The sequence below is a fragment of the Phyllobates terribilis genome, unplaced genomic scaffold (genome assembly GCF_046119375.1).
Source record: "Phyllobates terribilis strain yellow unplaced genomic scaffold, ASM4611937v1 Scaffold_34__1_contigs__length_13252353, whole genome shotgun sequence".
Classification (NCBI taxonomy): domain Eukaryota; kingdom Metazoa; phylum Chordata; class Amphibia; order Anura; family Dendrobatidae; genus Phyllobates; species Phyllobates terribilis.
In genome coordinates, this window is record NW_027362794.1 from 3,864,020 (window position 1) to 3,881,123 (window position 17,104).

A 17,104-nucleotide genomic window follows, 5' to 3' on the forward strand; every position below is an offset into this window, starting at 1 on the left:
AGGTTGACAGCATGTCTTCTTAACGGGAGTCCAGGTGGCCATCTCCACAAATGGACTTTTCAGAATCCTTGGGTGGCACCGTAGTCGGAAACCAATTCTGGTTATCGCTTCTCGGCCTTTTGGCTAAGATCAAGTGTAGTATCTGTTCTTATCAGTTTAATATCTGATACGTCCCCTATCTGGGGACCATATATTAAATGGATTTTTAGAACAGGGAGATGGAAAAAGAGCTTGCTCTGTCCACTCCACGCATTGACCTGGTATTGCAGTATCTCCAGGACCGGTGCACCCCTTCTTTAATGCAGTTTCTAAAATCAGAAAGAATTGAATTCAATGCTTTTTGTTCATTTGGCTTGTTTGTCGGATTTTGGGATGGACTCTTTGGCTTTGCTTTTCTTCTCCTCATTGGATTTTTCATGTTAAAAGTTGCAGAAGCCAGATGACAAGCTCATTTTGGTTCAACTTCAGCAACTGTGCATTGCATTGCCATGTAATGTAATGCAATGCTATCTATCTAGCTCTCCCTCTATACTTCCTTTTGGATAAACAGACATATTAGGCAAGCATTTTGGAGCTTTCACCTAAATAACTACAGGTGGTGAGATAAGCTGCACAATATAATTGACCTTTCAGTATATTGTTGCACACACACCATCTATTTAGCAAATGCCCTTGTTATCAACAGCAGCCTTTTAAACTCACCTGAGCTAACAGGTATGTGAGCTGGTTACTCTGCTGCGCTTAAAATTTCTTTTTTGGTTTGCTACAATGCCTTTTCTGAAACGTTGTCTCCCTCTGCTGGAACACTGACTTCTTTCATTTAATGCCTGCAGACTATAAAAGAGAAACCAACCCAAAAAGTTTGGTTGATTAGTCTGTGGCATTCTTTTAAACTGTTGCTTATGGCGGTCTCTGTGAGCTTCTCAGTGACATTCAGCCATCCAGGTATCCCGCCTGCAGTAGACGGAATGTGGCAATGGAACGCTGGCTGCGCGTGTCATAATAGGCTCTGAGCCTTTATATACCTGTGCACAGCAGCAGCCACCTTCAGTCTGCTGCTGGACAGCCAGCAGCAGCAGCAGCAGGAGAGGTAATTAATCAGCAACCCTCCTGCTAAGGGTAGACAGCTGCTCGTTCCACCCCCCCCCGCCTTAATTGGTTCTCCTCCCTTCCAACGGTGTTGAGGCGGGTGGGAACAGCCGGGGGTTGAGGGTACTGTGCTAAAAGAGGTGGAGTTATGCAGATCTAAAACGCGTGGATTGCAGCAGCAGCAAGCCGAAAAGTGCAGGCATGTGAGGGATCTAGAGGTTGACAGCATGTCTTCTTAACGGGAGTCCAGGTGGCCATCTCCACAAATGGACTTTTCAGAATCCTTGGGTGGCACCGTAGTCGGAAACCAATTCTGGTTATCGCTTCTCGGCCTTTTGGCTAAGATCAAGTGTAGTATCTGTTCTTATCAGTTTAATATCTGATACGTCCCCTATCTGGGGACCATATATTAAATGGATTTTTAGAACAGGGAGATGGAAAAAGAGCTTGCTCTGTCCACTCCACGCATTGACCTGGTATTGCAGTATCTCCAGGACCGGTGCACCCCTTCTTTAATGCAGTTTCTAAAATCAGAAAGAATTGAATTCAATGCTTTTTGTTCATTTGGCTTGTTTGTCGGATTTTGGGATGGACTCTTTGGCTTTGCTTTTCTTCTCCTCATTGGATTTTTCATGTTAAAAGTTGCAGAAGCCAGATGACAAGCTCATTTTGGTTCAACTTCAGCAACTGTGCATTGCATTGCCATGTAATGTAATGCAATGCTATCTATCTAGCTCTCCCTCTATACTTCCTTTTGGATAAACAGACATATTAGGCAAGCATTTTGGAGCTTTCACCTAAATAACTACAGGTGGTGAGATAAGCTGCACAATATAATTGACCTTTCAGTATATTGTTGCACACACACCATCTATTTAGCAAATGCCCTTGTTATCAACAGCAGCCTTTTAAACTCACCTGAGCTAACAGGTATGTGAGCTGGTTACTCTGCTGCGCTTAAAATTTCTTTTTTGGTTTGCTACAATGCCTTTTCTGAAACGTTGTCTTCCTCTGCTGGAACACTGACTTCTTTCATTTAATGCCTGCAGACTATAAAAGAGAAACCAACCCAAAAAGTTTGGTTGATTAGTCTGTGGCATTCTTTTAAACTGTTGCTTATGGCGGTCTCTGTGAACTTCTCAGTGACATTCAGCCATCCAGGTATCCCGCCTGCAGTAGACGGAATGTGGCAATGGAACGCTGGCTGCGCGTGTCATAATAGGCTCTGAGCCTTTATATACCTGCGCACAGCAGCAGCCACCTTCAGTCTGCTGCTGGACAGCCAGCAGCAGCAGCAGCAGGAGAGGTAATTAATCAGCAACCCTCCTGCTAAGGGTAGACAGCTGCTCGTTCCACCCCCCCCCCGCCTTAATTGGTTCTCCTCCCTTCCAACGGTGTTGAGGCGGGTGGGAACAGCCGGGGGTTGAGGGTACTGTGCTAAAAGAGGTGGAGTTATGCAGATCTAAAACGCGTGGATTGCAGCAGCAGCAAGCCGAAAAGTGCAGGCATGTGAGGGATCTAGAGGTTGACAGCATGTCTTCTTAACGGGAGTCCAGGTGGCCATCTCCACAAATGGACTTTTCAGAATCCTTGGGTGGCACCGTAGTCGGAAACCAATTCTGGTTATCGCTTCTCGGCCTTTTGGCTAAGATCAAGTGTAGTATCTGTTCTTATCAGTTTAATATCTGATACGTCCCCTATCTGGGGACCATATATTAAATGGATTTTTAGAACAGGGAGATGGAAAAAGAGCTTGCTCTGTCCATTCCACGCATTGACCTGGTATTGCAGTATCTCCAGGACCGGTGCACCCCTTCTTTAATGCAGTTTCTAAAATCAGAAAGAATTGAATTCAATGCTTTTTGTTCATTTGGCTTGTTTGTCGGATTTTGGGATGGACTCTTTGGCTTTGCTTTTCTTCTCCTCATTGGATTTTTCATGTTAAAAGTTGCAGAAGCCAGATGACAAGCTCATTTTGGTTCAACTTCAGCAACTGTGCATTGCATTGCCATGTAATGTAATGCAATGCTATCTATCTAGCTCTCCCTCTATACTTCCTTTTGGATAAACAGACATATTAGGCAAGCATTTTGGAGCTTTCACCTAAATAACTACAGGTGGTGAGATAAGCTGCACAATATAATTGACCTTTCAGTATATTGTTGCACACACACCATCTATTTAGCAAATGCCCTTGTTATCAACAGCAGCCTTTTAAACTCACCTGAGCTAACAGGTATGTGAGCTGGTTACTCTGCTGCGCTTAAAATTTCTTTTTTGGTTTGCTACAATGCCTTTTCTGAAACGTTGTCTCCCTCTGCTGGAACACTGACTTCTTTCATTTAATGCCTGCAGACTATAAAAGAGAAACCAACCCAAAAAGTTTGGTTGATTAGTCTGTGGCATTCTTTTAAACTGTTGCTTATGGCGGTCTCTGTGAGCTTCTCAGTGACATTCAGCCATCCAGGTATCCCGCCTGCAGTAGACGGAATGTGGCAATGGAACGCTGGCTGCGCGTGTCATAATAGGCTCTGAGCCTTTATATACCTGCGCACAGCAGCAGCCACCTTCAGTCTGCTGCTGGACAGCCAGCAGCAGCAGCAGCAGGAGAGGTAATTAATCAGCAACCCTCCTGCTAAGGGTAGACAGCTGCTCGTTCCACCCCCCCCCCCCGCCTTAATTGGTTCTCCTCCCTTCCAACGGTGTTGAGGCGGGTGGGAACAGCCGGGGGTTGAGGGTACTGTGCTAAAAGAGGTGGAGTTATGCAGATCTAAAACGTGTGGATTGCAGCAGCAGCAAGCCGAAAAGTGCAGGCATGTGAGGGATCTAGAGGTTGACAGCATGTCTTCTTAACGGGAGTCCAGGTGGCCATCTCCACAAATGGACTTTTCAGAATCCTTGGGTGGCACCGTAGTCGGAAACCAATTCTGGTTATCGCTTCTCGGCCTTTTGGCTAAGATCAAGTGTAGTATCTGTTCTTATCAGTTTAATATCTGATACGTCCCCTATCTGGGGACCATATATTAAATGGATTTTTAGAACAGGGAGATGGAAAAAGAGCTTGCTCTGTCCACTCCACGCATTGACCTGGTATTGCAGTATCTCCAGGACCGGTGCACCCCTTCTTTAATGCAGTTTCTAAAATCAGAAAGAATTGAATTCAATGCTTTTTGTTCATTTGGCTTGTTTGTCGGATTTTGGGATGGACTCTTTGGCTTTGCTTTTCTTCTCCTCATTGGATTTTTCATGTTAAAAGTTGCAGAAGCCAGATGACAAGCTCATTTTGGTTCAACTTCAGCAACTGTGCATTGCATTGCCATGTAATGTAATGCAATGCTATCTATCTAGATCTCCCTCTATACTTCCTTTTGGATAAACAGACATATTAGGCAAGCATTTTGGAGCTTTCACCTAAATAACTACAGGTGGTGAGATAAGCTGCACAATATAATTGACCTTTCAGTATATTGTTGCACACACACCATCTATTTAGCAAATGCCCTTGTTATCAACAGCAGCCTTTTAAACTCACCTGAGCTAACAGGTATGTGAGCTGGTTACTCTGCTGCGCTTAAAATTTCTTTTTTGGTTTGCTACAATGCCTTTTCTGAAACGTTGTCTCCCTCTGCTGGAACACTGACTTCTTTCATTTAATGCATGCAGACTATAAAAGAGAAACCAACCCAAAAAGTTTGGTTGATTAGTCTGTGGCATTCTTTTAAACTGTTGCTTATGGCGGTCTCTGTGAGCTTCTCAGTGACATTCAGCCATCCAGGTATCCCGCCTGCAGTAGACGGAATGTGGCAATGGAACGCTGGCTGCGCGTGTCATAATAGGCTCTGAGCCTTTATATACCTGCGCACAGCAGCAGCCACCTTCAGTCTGCTGCTGGACAGCCAGCAGCAGCAGCAGCAGGAGAGGTAATTAATCAGCAACCCTCCTGCTAAGGGTAGACAGCTGCTCGTTCCACCCCCCCCCCCCCCCGCCTTAATTGGTTCTCCTCCCTTCCAACGGTGTTGAGGCGGGTGGGAACAGCTGGGGGTTGAGGGTACTGTGCTAAAAGAGGTGGAGTTATGCAGATCTAAAACGCGTGGATTGCAGCAGCAGCAAGCCGAAAAGTGCAGGCATGTGAGGGATCTAGAGGTTGACAGCATGTCTTCTTAACGGGAGTCCAGGTGGCCATCTCCACAAATGGACTTTTCAGAATCCTTGGGTGGCACCGTAGTCGGAAACCAATTCTGGTTATCGCTTCTCGGCCTTTTGGCTAAGATCAAGTGTAGTATCTGTTCTTATCAGTTTAATATCTGATACGTCCCCTATCTGGGGACCATATATTAAATGGATTTTTAGAACAGGGAGATGGAAAAAGAGCTTGCTCTGTCCACTCCACGCATTGACCTGGTATTGCAGTATCTCCAGGACTGGTGCACCCCTTCTTTAATGCAGTTTCTAAAATCAGAAAGAATTGAATTCAATGCTTTTTGTTCATTTGGCTTGTTTGTCGGATTTTGGGATGGACTCTTTGGCTTTGCTTTTCTTCTCCTCATTGGATTTTTCATGTTAAAAGTTGCAGAAGCCAGATGACAAGCTCATTTTGGTTCAACTTCAGCAACTGTGCATTGCATTGCCATGTAATGTAATGCAATGCTATCTATCTAGCTCTCCCTCTATACTTCCTTTTGGATAAACAGACATATTAGGCAAGCATTTTGGAGCTTTCACCTAAATAACTACAGGTGGTGAGATAAGCTGCACAATATAATTGACCTTTCAGTATATTGTTGCACACACACCATCTATTTAGCAAATGCCCTTGTTATCAACAGCAGCCTTTTAAACTCACCTGAGCTAACAGGTATGTGAGCTGGTTACTCTGCTGCGCTTAAAATTTCTTTTTTGGTTTGCTACAATGCCTTTTCTGAAACGTTGTCTCCCTCTGCTGGAACACTGACTTCTTTCATTTAATGCCTGCAGACTATAAAAGAGAAACCAACCCAAAAAGTTTGGTTGATTAGTCTGTGGCATTCTTTTAAACTGTTGCTTATGGCGGTCTCTGTGAGCTTCTCAGTGACATTCAGCCATCCAGGTATCCCGCCTGCAGTAGACGGAATGTGGCAATGGAACGCTGGCTGCGCGTGTCATAATAGGCTCTGAGCCTTTATATACCTGCGCACAGCAGCAGCCACCTTCAGTCTGCTGCTGGACAGCCAGCAGCAGCAGCAGCAGGAGAGGTAATTAATCAGCAACCCTCCTGCTAAGGGTAGACAGCTGCTCGTTCCACCCCCCCACCCCCCCGCCTTAATTGGTTCTCCTCCCTTCCAACGGTGTTGAGGCGGGTGGGAACAGCCGGGGGTTGAGGGTACTGTGCTAAAAGAGGTGGAGTTATGCAGATCTAAAACGCGTGGATTGCAGCAGCAGCAAGCCGAAAAGTGCAGGCATGTGAGGGATCTAGAGGTTGACAGCATGTCTTCTTAACGGGAGTCCAGGTGGCCATCTCCACAAATGGACTTTTCAGAATCCTTGGGTGGCACCGTAGTCGGAAACCAATTCTGGTTATCGCTTCTCGGCCTTTTGGCTAAGATCAAGTGTAGTATCTGTTCTTATCAGTTTAATATCTGATACGTCCCCTATCTGGGGACCATATATTAAATGGATTTTTAGAACAGGGAGATGGAAAAAGAGCTTGCTCTGTCCACTCCACGCATTGACCTGGTATTGCAGTATCTCCAGGACCGGTGCACCCCTTCTTTAATGCAGTTTCTAAAATCAGAAAGAATTGAATTCAATGCTTTTTGTTCATTTGGCTTGTTTGTCGGATTTTGGGATGGACTCTTTGGCTTTGCTTTTCTTCTCCTCATTGGATTTTTCATGTTAAAAGTTGCAGAAGCCAGATGACAAGCTCATTTTGGTTCAACTTCAGCAACTGTGCATTGCATTGCCATGTAATGTAATGCAATGCTATCTATCTAGCTCTCCCTCTATACTTCCTTTTGGATAAACAGACATATTAGGCAAGCATTTTGGAGCTTTCACCTAAATAACTACAGGTGGTGAGATAAGCTGCACAATATAATTGACCTTTCAGTATATTGTTGCACACACACCATCTATTTAGCAAATGCCCTTGTTATCAACAGCAGCCTTTTAAACTCACCTGAGCTAACAGGTATGTGAGCTGGTTACTCTGCTGCGCTTAAAATTTCTTTTTTGGTTTGCTACAATGCCTTTTCTGAAACGTTGTCTCCCTCTGCTGGAATACTGACTTCTTTCATTTAATGCCTGCAGACTATAAAAGAGAAACCAACCCAAAAAGTTTGGTTGATTAGTCTGTGGCATTCTTTTAAACTGTTGCTTATGGCGGTCTCTGTGAGCTTCTCAGTGACATTCAGCCATCCAGGTATCCCGCCTGCAGTAGACGGAATGTGGCAATGGAACGCTGGCTGCGCGTGTCATAATAGGCTCTGAGCCTTTATATACCTGCGCACAGCAGCAGCCACCTTCAGTCTGCTGCTGGACAGCCAGCAGCAGCAGCAGCAGGAGAGGTAATTAATCAGCAACCCTCCTGCTAAGGGTAGACAGCTGCTCGTTCCACCCCCCCCCCCCGCCTTAATTGGTTCTCCTCCCTTCCAACGGTGTTGAGGCGGGTGGGAACAGCCGGGGGTTGAGGGTACTGTGCTAAAAGAGGTGGAGTTATGCAGATCTAAAACGCGTGGATTGCAGCAGCAGCAAGCCGAAAAGTGCAGGCATGTGAGGGATCTAGAGGTTGACAGCATGTCTTCTTAACGGGAGTCCAGGTGGCCATCTCCACAAATGGACTTTTCAGAATCCTTGGGTGGCACCGTAGTCGGAAAACCAATTCTGGTTATCGCTTCTCGGCCTTTTGGCTAAGATCAAGTGTAGTATCTGTTCTTATCAGTTTAATATCTGATACGTCCCCTATCTGGGGACCATATATTAAATGGATTTTTAGAACAGGGAGATGGAAAAAGAGCTTGCTCTGTCCACTCCACGCATTGACCTGGTATTGCAGTATCTCCAGGACCGGTGCACCCCTTCTTTAATGCAGTTTCTAAAATCAGAAAGAATTGAATTCAATGCTTTTTGTTCATTTGGCTTGTTTGTCGGATTTTGGGATGGCCTCTTTGGCTTTGCTTTTCTTCTCCTCATTGGATTTTTCATGTTAAAAGTTGCAGAAGCCAGATGACAAGCTCATTTTGGTTCAACTTCAGCAACTGTGCATTGCATTGCCATGTAATGTAATGCAATGCTATCTATCTAGCTCTCCCTCTATACTTCCTTTTGGATAAACAGACATATTAGGCAAGCATTTTGGAGCTTTCACCTAAATAACTACAGGTGGTGAGATAAGCTGCACAATATAATTGACCTTTCAGTATATTGTTGCACACACACCATCTATTTAGCAAATGCCTTTGTTATCAACAGCAGCCTTTTAAACTCACCTGAGCTAACAGGTATGTGCGCTGGTTACTCTGCTGCGCTTAAAATTTCTTTTTTGGTTTGCTACAATGCCTTTTCTGAAACGTTGTCTCCCTCTGCTGGAACACTGACTTCTTTCATTTAATGCCTGCAGACTATAAAAGAGAAACCAACCCAAAAAGTTTGGTTGATTAGTCTGTGGCATTCTTTTAAACTGTTGCTTATGGCGGTCTCTGTGAGCTTCTCAGTGACATTCAGCCATCCAGGTATCCCGCCTGCAGTAGACGGAATGTGGCAATGGAACGCTGGCTGCGCGTGTCATAATAGGCTCTGAGCCTTTATATACCTGCGCACAGCAGCAGCCACCTTCAGTCTGCTGCTGGACAGCCAGCAGCAGCAGCAGGAGAGGTAATTAATCAGCAACCCTCCTGCTAAGGGTAGACAGCTGCTCGTTCCACCCCCCCCCGCCTTAATTGGTTCTCCTCCCTTCCAACGGTGTTGAGGCGGGTGGGAACAGCCGGGGGTTGAGGGTACTGTGCTAAAAGAGGTGGAGTTATGCAGATCTAAAACGCGTGGATTGCAGCAGCAGCAAGCCGAAAAGTGCAGGCATGTGAGGGATCTAGAGGTTGACAGCATGTCTTCTTAACGGGAGTCCAGGTGGCCATCTCCACAAATGGACTTTTCAGAATCCTTGGGTGGCACCGTAGTCGGAAACCAATTCTGGTTATCGCTTCTCGGCCTTTTGGCTAAGATCAAGTGTAGTATCTGTTCTTATCAGTTTAATATCTGATACGTCCCCTATCTGGGGACCATATATTAAATGGATTTTTAGAACAGGGAGATGGAAAAAGAGCTTGCTCTGTCCACTCCACGCATTGACCTGGTATTGCAGTATCTCCAGGACCGGTGCACCCCTTCTTTAATGCAGTTTCTAAAATCAGAAAGAATTGAATTCAATGCTTTTTGTTCATTTGGCTTGTTTGTCGGATTTTGGGATGGACTCTTTGGCTTTGCTTTTCTTCTCCTCATTGGATTTTTCATGTTAAAAGTTGCAGAAGCCAGATGACAAGCTCATTTTGGTTCAACTTCAGCAACTGTGCATTGCATTGCCATGTAATGTAATGCAATGCTATCTATCTAGCTCTCCCTCTATACTTCCTTTTGGATAAACAGACATATTAGGCAAGCATTTTGGAGCTTTCACCTAAATAACTACAGGTGGTGAGATAAGCTGCACAATATAATTGACCTTTCAGTATATTGTTGCACACACACCATCTATTTAGCAAATGCCCTTGTTATCAACAGCAGCCTTTTAAACTCACCTGAGCTAACAGGTATGTGAGCTGGTTACTCTGCTGCGCTTAAAATTTCTTTTTTGGTTTGCTACAATGCCTTTTCTGAAACGTTGTCTCCCTCTGCTGGAACACTGACTTCTTTCATTTAATGCCTGCAGACTATAAAAGAGAAACCAACCCAAAAAGTTTGGTTGATTAGTCTGTGGCATTCTTTTAAACTGTTGCTTATGGCGGTCTCTGTGAGCTTCTCAGTGACATTCAGCCATCCAGGTATCCCGCCTGCAGTAGACGGAATGTGGCAATGGAACGCTGGCTGCGCGTGTCATAATAGGCTCTGAGCCTTTATATACCTGCGCACAGCAGCAGCCACCTTCAGTCTGCTGCTGGACAGCCAGCAGCAGCAGCAGCAGGAGAGGTAATTAATCAGCAACCCTCCTGCTAAGGGTAGACAGCTGCTCGTTCCACCCCCCCCCCCCCCCCCCGCCTTAATTGGTTCTCCTCCCTTCCAACGGTGTTGAGGCGGGTGGGAACAGCCGGGGGTTGAGGGTACTGTGCTAAAAGAGGTGGAGTTATGCAGATCTAAAACGCGTGGATTGCAGCAGCAGCAAGCCGAAAAGTGCAGGCATGTGAGGGATCTAGAGGTTGACAGCATGTCTTCTTAACGGGAGTCCAGGTGGCCATCTCCACAAATGGACTTTTCAGAATCCTTGGGTGGCACCGTAGTCGGAAACCAATTCTGGTTATCGCTTCTCGGCCTTTTGGCTAAGATCAAGTGTAGTATCTGTTCTTATCAGTTTAATATCTGATACGTCCCCTATCTGGGGACCATATATTAAATGGATTTTTAGAACAGGGAGATGGAAAAAGAGCTTGCTCTGTCCACTCCACGCATTGACCTGGTATTGCAGTATCTCCAGGACCGGTGCACCCCTTCTTTAATGCAGTTTCTAAAATCAGAAAGAATTGAATTCAATGCTTTTTGTTCATTTGGCTTGTTTGTCGGATTTTGGGATGGACTCTTTGGCTTTGCTTTTCTTCTCCTCATTGGATTTTTCATGTTAAAAGTTGCAGAAGCCAGATGACAAGCTCATTTTGGTTCAACTTCAGCAACTGTGCATTGCATTGCCATGTAATGTAATGCAATGCTATCTATCTAGCTCTCCCTCTATACTTCCTTTTGGATAAACAGACATATTAGGCAAGCATTTTGGAGCTTTCACCTAAATAACTACAGGTGGTGAGATAAGCTGCACAATATAATTGACCTTTCAGTATATTGTTGCACACACACCATCTATTTAGCAAATGCCCTTGTTATCAACAGCAGCCTTTTAAACTCACCTGAGCTAACAGGTATGTGAGCTGGTTACTCTGCTGCGCTTAAAATTTCTTTTTTGGTTTGCTACAATGCCTTTTCTGAAACGTTGTCTCCCTCTGCTGGAACACTGACTTCTTTCATTTAATGCCTGCAGACTATAAAAGAGAAACCAACCCAAAAAGTTTGGTTGATTAGTCTGTGGCATTCTTTTAAACTGTTGCTTATGGCGGTCTCTGTGAGCTTCTCAGTGACATTCAGCCATCCAGGTATCCCGCCTGCAGTAGACGGAATGTGGCAATGGAACGCTGGCTGCGCGTGTCATAATAGGCTCTGAGCCTTTATATACCTGCGCACAGCAGCAGCCACCTTCAGTCTGCTGCTGGACAGCCAGCAGCAGCAGCAGCAGGAGAGGTAATTAATCAGCAACCCTCCTGCTAAGGGTAGACAGCTGCTCGTTCCACCCCCCCCCCCCCGCCTTAATTGGTTCTCCTCCCTTCCAACGGTGTTGAGGCGGGTGGGAACAGCCGGGGGTTGAGGGTACTGTGCTAAAAGAGGTGGAGTTATGCAGATCTAAAACGCGTGGATTGCAGCAGCAGCAAGCCGAAAAGTGCAGGCATGTGAGGGATCTAGAGGTTGACAGCATGTCTTCTTAACGGGAGTCCAGGTGGCCATCTCCACAAATGGACTTTTCAGAATCCTTGGGTGGCACCGTAGTCGGAAACCAATTCTGGTTATCGCTTCTCGGCCTTTTGGCTAAGATCAAGTGTAGTATCTGTTCTTATCAGTTTAATATCTGATACGTCCCCTATCTGGGGACCATATATTAAATGGATGTTTAGAACAGGGAGATGGAAAAAGAGCTTGCTCTGTCCACTCCACGCATTGACCTGGTATTGCAGTATCTCCAGGACCGGTGCACCCCTTCTTTAATGCAGTTTCTAAAATCAGAAAGAATTGAATTCAATGCTTTTTGTTCATTTGGCTTGTTTGTCGGATTTTGGGATGGACTCTTTGGCTTTGCTTTTCTTCTCCTCATTGTATTTTTCATGTTAAAAGTTGCAGAAGCCAGATGACAAGCTCATTTTGGTTCAACTTCAGCAACTGTGCATTGCATTGCCATGTAATGTAATGCAATGCTATCTATCTAGCTCTCCCTCTATACTTCCTTTTGGATAAACAGACATATTAGGCAAGCATTTTGGAGCTTTCACCTAAATAACTACAGGTGGTGAGATAAGCTGCACAATATAATTGACCTTTCAGTATATTGTTGCACACACACCATCTATTTAGCAAATGCCCTTGTTATCAACAGCAGCCTTTTAAACTCACCTGAGCTAACAGGTATGTGAGCTGGTTACTCTGCTGCGCTTAAAATTTCTTTTTTGGTTTGCTACAATGCCTTTTCTGAAACGTTGTCTCCCTCTGCTGGAACACTGACTTCTTTCATTTAATGCCTGCAGACTATAAAAGAGAAACCAACCCAAAAAGTTTGGTTGATTAGTCTGTGGCATTCTTTTAAACTGTTGCTTATGGCGGTCTCTGTGAGCTTCTCAGTGACATTCAGCCATCCAGGTATCCCGCCTGCAGTAGACGGAATGTGGCAATGGAACGCTGGCTGCGCGTGTCATAATAGGCTCTGAGCCTTTATATACCTGCGCACAGCAGCAGCCACCTTCAGTCTGCTGCTGGACAGCCAGCAGCAGCAGCAGCAGGAGAGGTAATTAATCAGCAACCCTCCTGCTAAGGGTAGACAGCTGCTCGTTCCACCCCCCCCCCCCCGCCTTAATTGTTTCTCCTCCCTTCCAACGGTGTTGAGGCGGGTGGGAACAGCCGGGGGTTGAGGGTACTGTGCTAAAAGAGGTGGAGTTATGCAGATCTAAAACGCGTGGATTGCAGCAGCAGCAAGCCGAAAAGTGCAGGCATGTGAGGGATCTAGAGGTTGACAGCATGTCTTCTTAACGGGAGTCCAGGTGGCCATCTCCACAAATGGACTTTTCAGAATCCTTGGGTGGCACCGTAGTCGGAAACCAATTCTGGTTATCGCTTCTCGGCCTTTTGGCTAAGATCAAGTGTAGTATCTGTTCTTATCAGTTTAATATCTGATACGTCCCCTATCTGGGGACCATATATTAAATGGATTTTTAGAACAGGGAGATGGAAAAAGAGCTTGCTCTGTCCACTCCACGCATTGACCTGGTATTGCAGTATCTCCAGGACCGGTGCACCCCTTCTTTAATGCAGTTTCTAAAATCAGAAAGAATTGAATTCAATGCTTTTTGTTCATTTGGCTTGTTTGTCGGATTTTGGGATGGAATCTTTGGCTTTGCTTTTCTTCTCCTCATTGGATTTTTCATGTTAAAAGTTGCAGAAGCCAGATGACAAGCTCATTTTGGTTCAACTTCAGCAACTGTGCATTGCATTGCCATGTAATGTAATGCAATGCTATCTATCTAGCTCTCCCTCTATACTTCCTTTTGGATAAACAGACATATTAGGCAAGCATTTTGGAGCTTTCACCTAAATAACTACAGGTGGTGAGATAAGCTGCACAATATAATTGACCTTTCAGTATATTGTTGCACACACACCATCTATTTAGCAAATGCCCTTGTTATCAACAGCAGCCTTTTAAACTCACCTGAGCTAACAGGTATGTGAGCTGGTTACTCTGCTGCGCTTAAAATTTCTTTTTTGGTTTGCTACAATGCCTTTTCTGAAACGTTGTCTCCCTCTGCTGGAACACTGACTTCTTTCATTTAATGCCTGCAGACTATAAAAGAGAAACCAACCCAAAAAGTTTGGTTGATTAGTCTGTGGCATTCTTTTAAACTGTTGCTTATGGCGGTCTCTGTGAGCTTCTCAGTGACATTCAGCCATCCAGGTATCCCGCCTGCAGTAGACGGAATGTGGCAATGGAACGCTGGCTGCGCGTGTCATAATAGGCTCTGAGCCTTTATATACCTGCGCACAGCAGCAGCCACCTTCAGTCTGCTGCTGGACAGCCAGCAGCAGCAGCAGCAGGAGAGGTAATTAATCAGCAACCCTCCTGCTAAGGGTAGACAGCTGCTCGTTCCACCCCCCCCCCCGCCTTAATTGGTTCTTATCCCTTCCAACGGTGTTGAGGCGGGTGGGAACAGCCGGGGGTTGAGGGTACTGTGCTAAAAGAGGTGGAGTTATGCAGATCTAAAACGCGTGGATTGCAGCAGCAGCAAGCCGAAAAGTGCAGGCATGTGAGGGATCTAGAGGTTGACAGCATGTCTTCTTAACGGGAGTCCAGGTGGCCATCTCCACAAATGGACTTTTCAGAATCCTTGGGTGGCACCGTAGTCGGAAACCAATTCTGGTTATCGCTTCTCGGCCTTTTGGCTAAGATCAAGTGTAGTATCTGTTCTTATCAGTTTAATATCTGATACGTCCCCTATCTGGGGACCATATATTAAATGGATTTTTAGAACAGGGAGATGGAAAAAGAGCTTGCTCTGTCCACTCCACGCATTGACCTGGTATTGCAGTATCTCCAGGACCGGTGCACCCCTTCTTTAATGCAGTTTCTAAAATCAGAAAGAATTGAATTCAATGCTTTTTGTTCATTTGGCTTGTTTGTCGGATTTTGGGATGGACTCTTTGGCTTTGCTTTTCTTCTCCTCATTGGATTTTTCATGTTAAAAGTTGCAGAAGCCAGATGACAAGCTCATTTTGGTTCAACTTCAGCAACTGTGCATTGCATTGCCATGTAATGTAATGCAATGCTATCTATCTAGCTCTCCCTCTATACTTCCTTTTGGATAAACAGACATATTAGGCAAGCATTTTGGAGCTTTCACCTAAATAACTACAGGTGGTGAGATAAGCTGCACAATATAATTGACCTTTCAGTATATTGTTGCACACACACCATCTATTTAGCAAATGCCCTTGTTATCAACAGCAGCCTTTTAAACTCACCTGAGCTAACAGGTATGTGAGCTGGTTACTCTGCTGCGCTTAAAATTTCTTTTTTGGTTTGCTACAATGCCTTTTCTGAAACGTTGTCTCCCTCTGCTGGAACACTGACTTCTTTCATTTAATGCCTGCAGACTATAAAAGAGAAACCAACCCAAAAAGTTTGGTTGATTAGTCTGTGGCATTCTTTTAAACTGTTGCTTATGGCGGTCTCTGTGAGCTTCTCAGTGACATTCAGCCATCCAGGTATCCCGCCTGCAGTAGACGGAATGTGGCAATGGAACGCTGGCTGCGCGTGTCATAATAGGCTCTGAGCCTTTATATACCTGCGCACAGCAGCAGCCACCTTCAGTCTGCTGCTGGACAGCCAGCAGCAGCAGCAGCAGGAGAGGTAATTAATCAGCAACCCTCCTGCTAAGGGTAGACAGCTGCTCGTTCCACCCCCCCCCCGCCTTAATTGGTTCTCCTCCCTTCCAACGGTGTTGAGGCGGGTGGGAACAGCCGGGGGTTGAGGGTACTGTGCTAAAAGAGGTGGAGTTATGCAGATCTAAAACGCGTGGATTGCAGCAGCAGCAAGCCGAAAAGTGCAGGCATGTGAGGGATCTAGAGGTTGACAGCATGTCTTCTTAACGGGAGTCCAGGTGGCCATCTCCACAAATGGACTTTTCAGAATGCTTGGGTGGCACCGTAGTCGGAAACCAATTCTGGTTATCGCTTCTCGGCCTTTTGGCTAAGATCAAGTGTAGTATCTGTTCTTATCAGTTTAATATCTGATACGTCCCCTATCTGGGGACCATATATTAATGGATTTTTAGAACAGGGAGATGGAAAAAGAGCTTGCTCTGTCCACTCCACGCATTGACCTGGTATTGCAGTATCTCCAGGACCGGTGCACCCCTTCTTTAATGCAGTTTCTAAAATCAGAAAGAATTGAATTCAATGCTTTTTGTTCATTTGGCTTGTTTGTCGGATTTTGGGATGGACTCTTTGGCTTTGCTTTTCTTCTCCTCATTGGATTTTTCATGTTAAAAGTTGCAGAAGCCAGATGACAAGCTCATTTTGGTTCAACTTCAGCAACTGTGCATTGCATTGCCATGTAATGTAATGCAATGCTATCTATCTAGCTCTCCCTCTATACTTCCTTTTGGATAAACAGACATATTAGGCAAGCATTTTGGAGCTTTCACCTAAATAACTACAGGTGGTGAGATAAGCTGCACAATATAATTGACCTTTCAGTATATTGTTGCACACACACCATCTATTTAGCAAATGCCCTTGTTATCAACAGCAGCCTTTTAAACTCACCTGAGCTAACAGGTATGTGAGCTGGTTACTCTGCTGCGCTTAAAATTTCTTTTTTGGTTTGCTACAATGCCTTTTCTGAAACGTTGTCTCCCTCTGCTGGAACACTGACTTCTTTCATTTAATGCCTGCAGACTATAAAAGAGAAACCAACCCAAAAAGTTTGGTTGATTAGTCTGTGGCATTCTTTTAAACTGTTGCTTATGGCGGTCTCTGTGAGCTTCTCAGTGACATTCAGCCATCCAGGTATCCCGCCTGCAGTAGACGGAATGTGGCAATGGAACGCTGGCTGCGCGTGTCATAATAGGCTCTGAGCCTTTATATACCTGCGCACAGCAGCAGCCACCTTCAGTCTGCTGCTGGACAGCCAGCAGCAGCAGCAGCAGGAGAGGTAATTAATCAGCAACCCTCCTGCTAAGGGTAGACAGCTGCTCGTTCCACCCCCCCCCCGCCTTAATTGGTTCTCCTCCCTTCCAACGGTGTTGAGGCGGGTGGGAACAGCCGGGGGTTGAGGGTACTGTGCTAAAAGAGGTGGAGTTATGCAGATCTAAAACGCGTGGATTGCAGCAGCAGCAAGCCGAAAAGTGCAGGCATGTGAGGGATCTAGAGGTTGACAGCATGTCTTCTTAACGGGAGTCCAGGTGGCCATCTCCACAAATGGACTTTTCAGAATCCTTGGGTGGCACCGTAGTCGGAAACCAATTCTGGT

The 17,104-nt window shown here is 45.4% G+C and overlaps 13 non-coding genes across 13 annotated transcripts; all 13 read left to right on the forward strand.

Annotated features, from left to right (window-relative positions):
- The first annotated feature begins 103 nt into the window (after nucleotides 1-103).
- Nucleotides 104-294, forward strand: LOC141180817 (U2 spliceosomal RNA). Its single transcript, XR_012256452.1, has one exon. It is a non-coding gene; the product is annotated as a U2 spliceosomal RNA (small nuclear RNA).
- Nucleotides 295-1,408: 1,114 nt separating this feature from the next.
- On the forward strand, nucleotides 1,409-1,599 carry LOC141180818 (U2 spliceosomal RNA). The gene has a single exon (XR_012256453.1). It is a non-coding gene; the product is annotated as a U2 spliceosomal RNA (small nuclear RNA).
- A 1,115-nt stretch (nucleotides 1,600-2,714) lies between these two features.
- LOC141181550 (U2 spliceosomal RNA) lies at nucleotides 2,715-2,905 on the forward strand. Its single transcript, XR_012257116.1, has one exon. It is a non-coding gene; the product is annotated as a U2 spliceosomal RNA (small nuclear RNA).
- Nucleotides 2,906-4,022: 1,117 nt separating this feature from the next.
- On the forward strand, nucleotides 4,023-4,213 carry LOC141180819 (U2 spliceosomal RNA). Its single transcript, XR_012256454.1, has one exon. It is a non-coding gene; the product is annotated as a U2 spliceosomal RNA (small nuclear RNA).
- A 1,120-nt stretch (nucleotides 4,214-5,333) lies between these two features.
- Nucleotides 5,334-5,524, forward strand: LOC141181527 (U2 spliceosomal RNA). The gene has a single exon (XR_012257095.1). It is a non-coding gene; the product is annotated as a U2 spliceosomal RNA (small nuclear RNA).
- A 1,120-nt stretch (nucleotides 5,525-6,644) lies between these two features.
- LOC141180820 (U2 spliceosomal RNA) lies at nucleotides 6,645-6,835 on the forward strand. Its single transcript, XR_012256455.1, has one exon. It is a non-coding gene; the product is annotated as a U2 spliceosomal RNA (small nuclear RNA).
- Nucleotides 6,836-7,953: 1,118 nt separating this feature from the next.
- Nucleotides 7,954-8,144, forward strand: LOC141180821 (U2 spliceosomal RNA). The gene has a single exon (XR_012256456.1). It is a non-coding gene; the product is annotated as a U2 spliceosomal RNA (small nuclear RNA).
- A 1,111-nt stretch (nucleotides 8,145-9,255) lies between these two features.
- On the forward strand, nucleotides 9,256-9,446 carry LOC141180823 (U2 spliceosomal RNA). Its single transcript, XR_012256458.1, has one exon. It is a non-coding gene; the product is annotated as a U2 spliceosomal RNA (small nuclear RNA).
- A 1,123-nt stretch (nucleotides 9,447-10,569) lies between these two features.
- On the forward strand, nucleotides 10,570-10,760 carry LOC141180825 (U2 spliceosomal RNA). Its single transcript, XR_012256459.1, has one exon. It is a non-coding gene; the product is annotated as a U2 spliceosomal RNA (small nuclear RNA).
- Nucleotides 10,761-11,878: 1,118 nt separating this feature from the next.
- Nucleotides 11,879-12,069, forward strand: LOC141181697 (U2 spliceosomal RNA). Its single transcript, XR_012257249.1, has one exon. It is a non-coding gene; the product is annotated as a U2 spliceosomal RNA (small nuclear RNA).
- Nucleotides 12,070-13,187: 1,118 nt separating this feature from the next.
- Nucleotides 13,188-13,378, forward strand: LOC141180826 (U2 spliceosomal RNA). The gene has a single exon (XR_012256460.1). It is a non-coding gene; the product is annotated as a U2 spliceosomal RNA (small nuclear RNA).
- Nucleotides 13,379-14,494: 1,116 nt separating this feature from the next.
- On the forward strand, nucleotides 14,495-14,685 carry LOC141180827 (U2 spliceosomal RNA). Its single transcript, XR_012256461.1, has one exon. It is a non-coding gene; the product is annotated as a U2 spliceosomal RNA (small nuclear RNA).
- A 1,115-nt stretch (nucleotides 14,686-15,800) lies between these two features.
- LOC141181835 (U2 spliceosomal RNA) lies at nucleotides 15,801-15,990 on the forward strand. Its single transcript, XR_012257375.1, has one exon. It is a non-coding gene; the product is annotated as a U2 spliceosomal RNA (small nuclear RNA).
- Nucleotides 15,991-17,104: the final 1,114 nt, after the last annotated feature.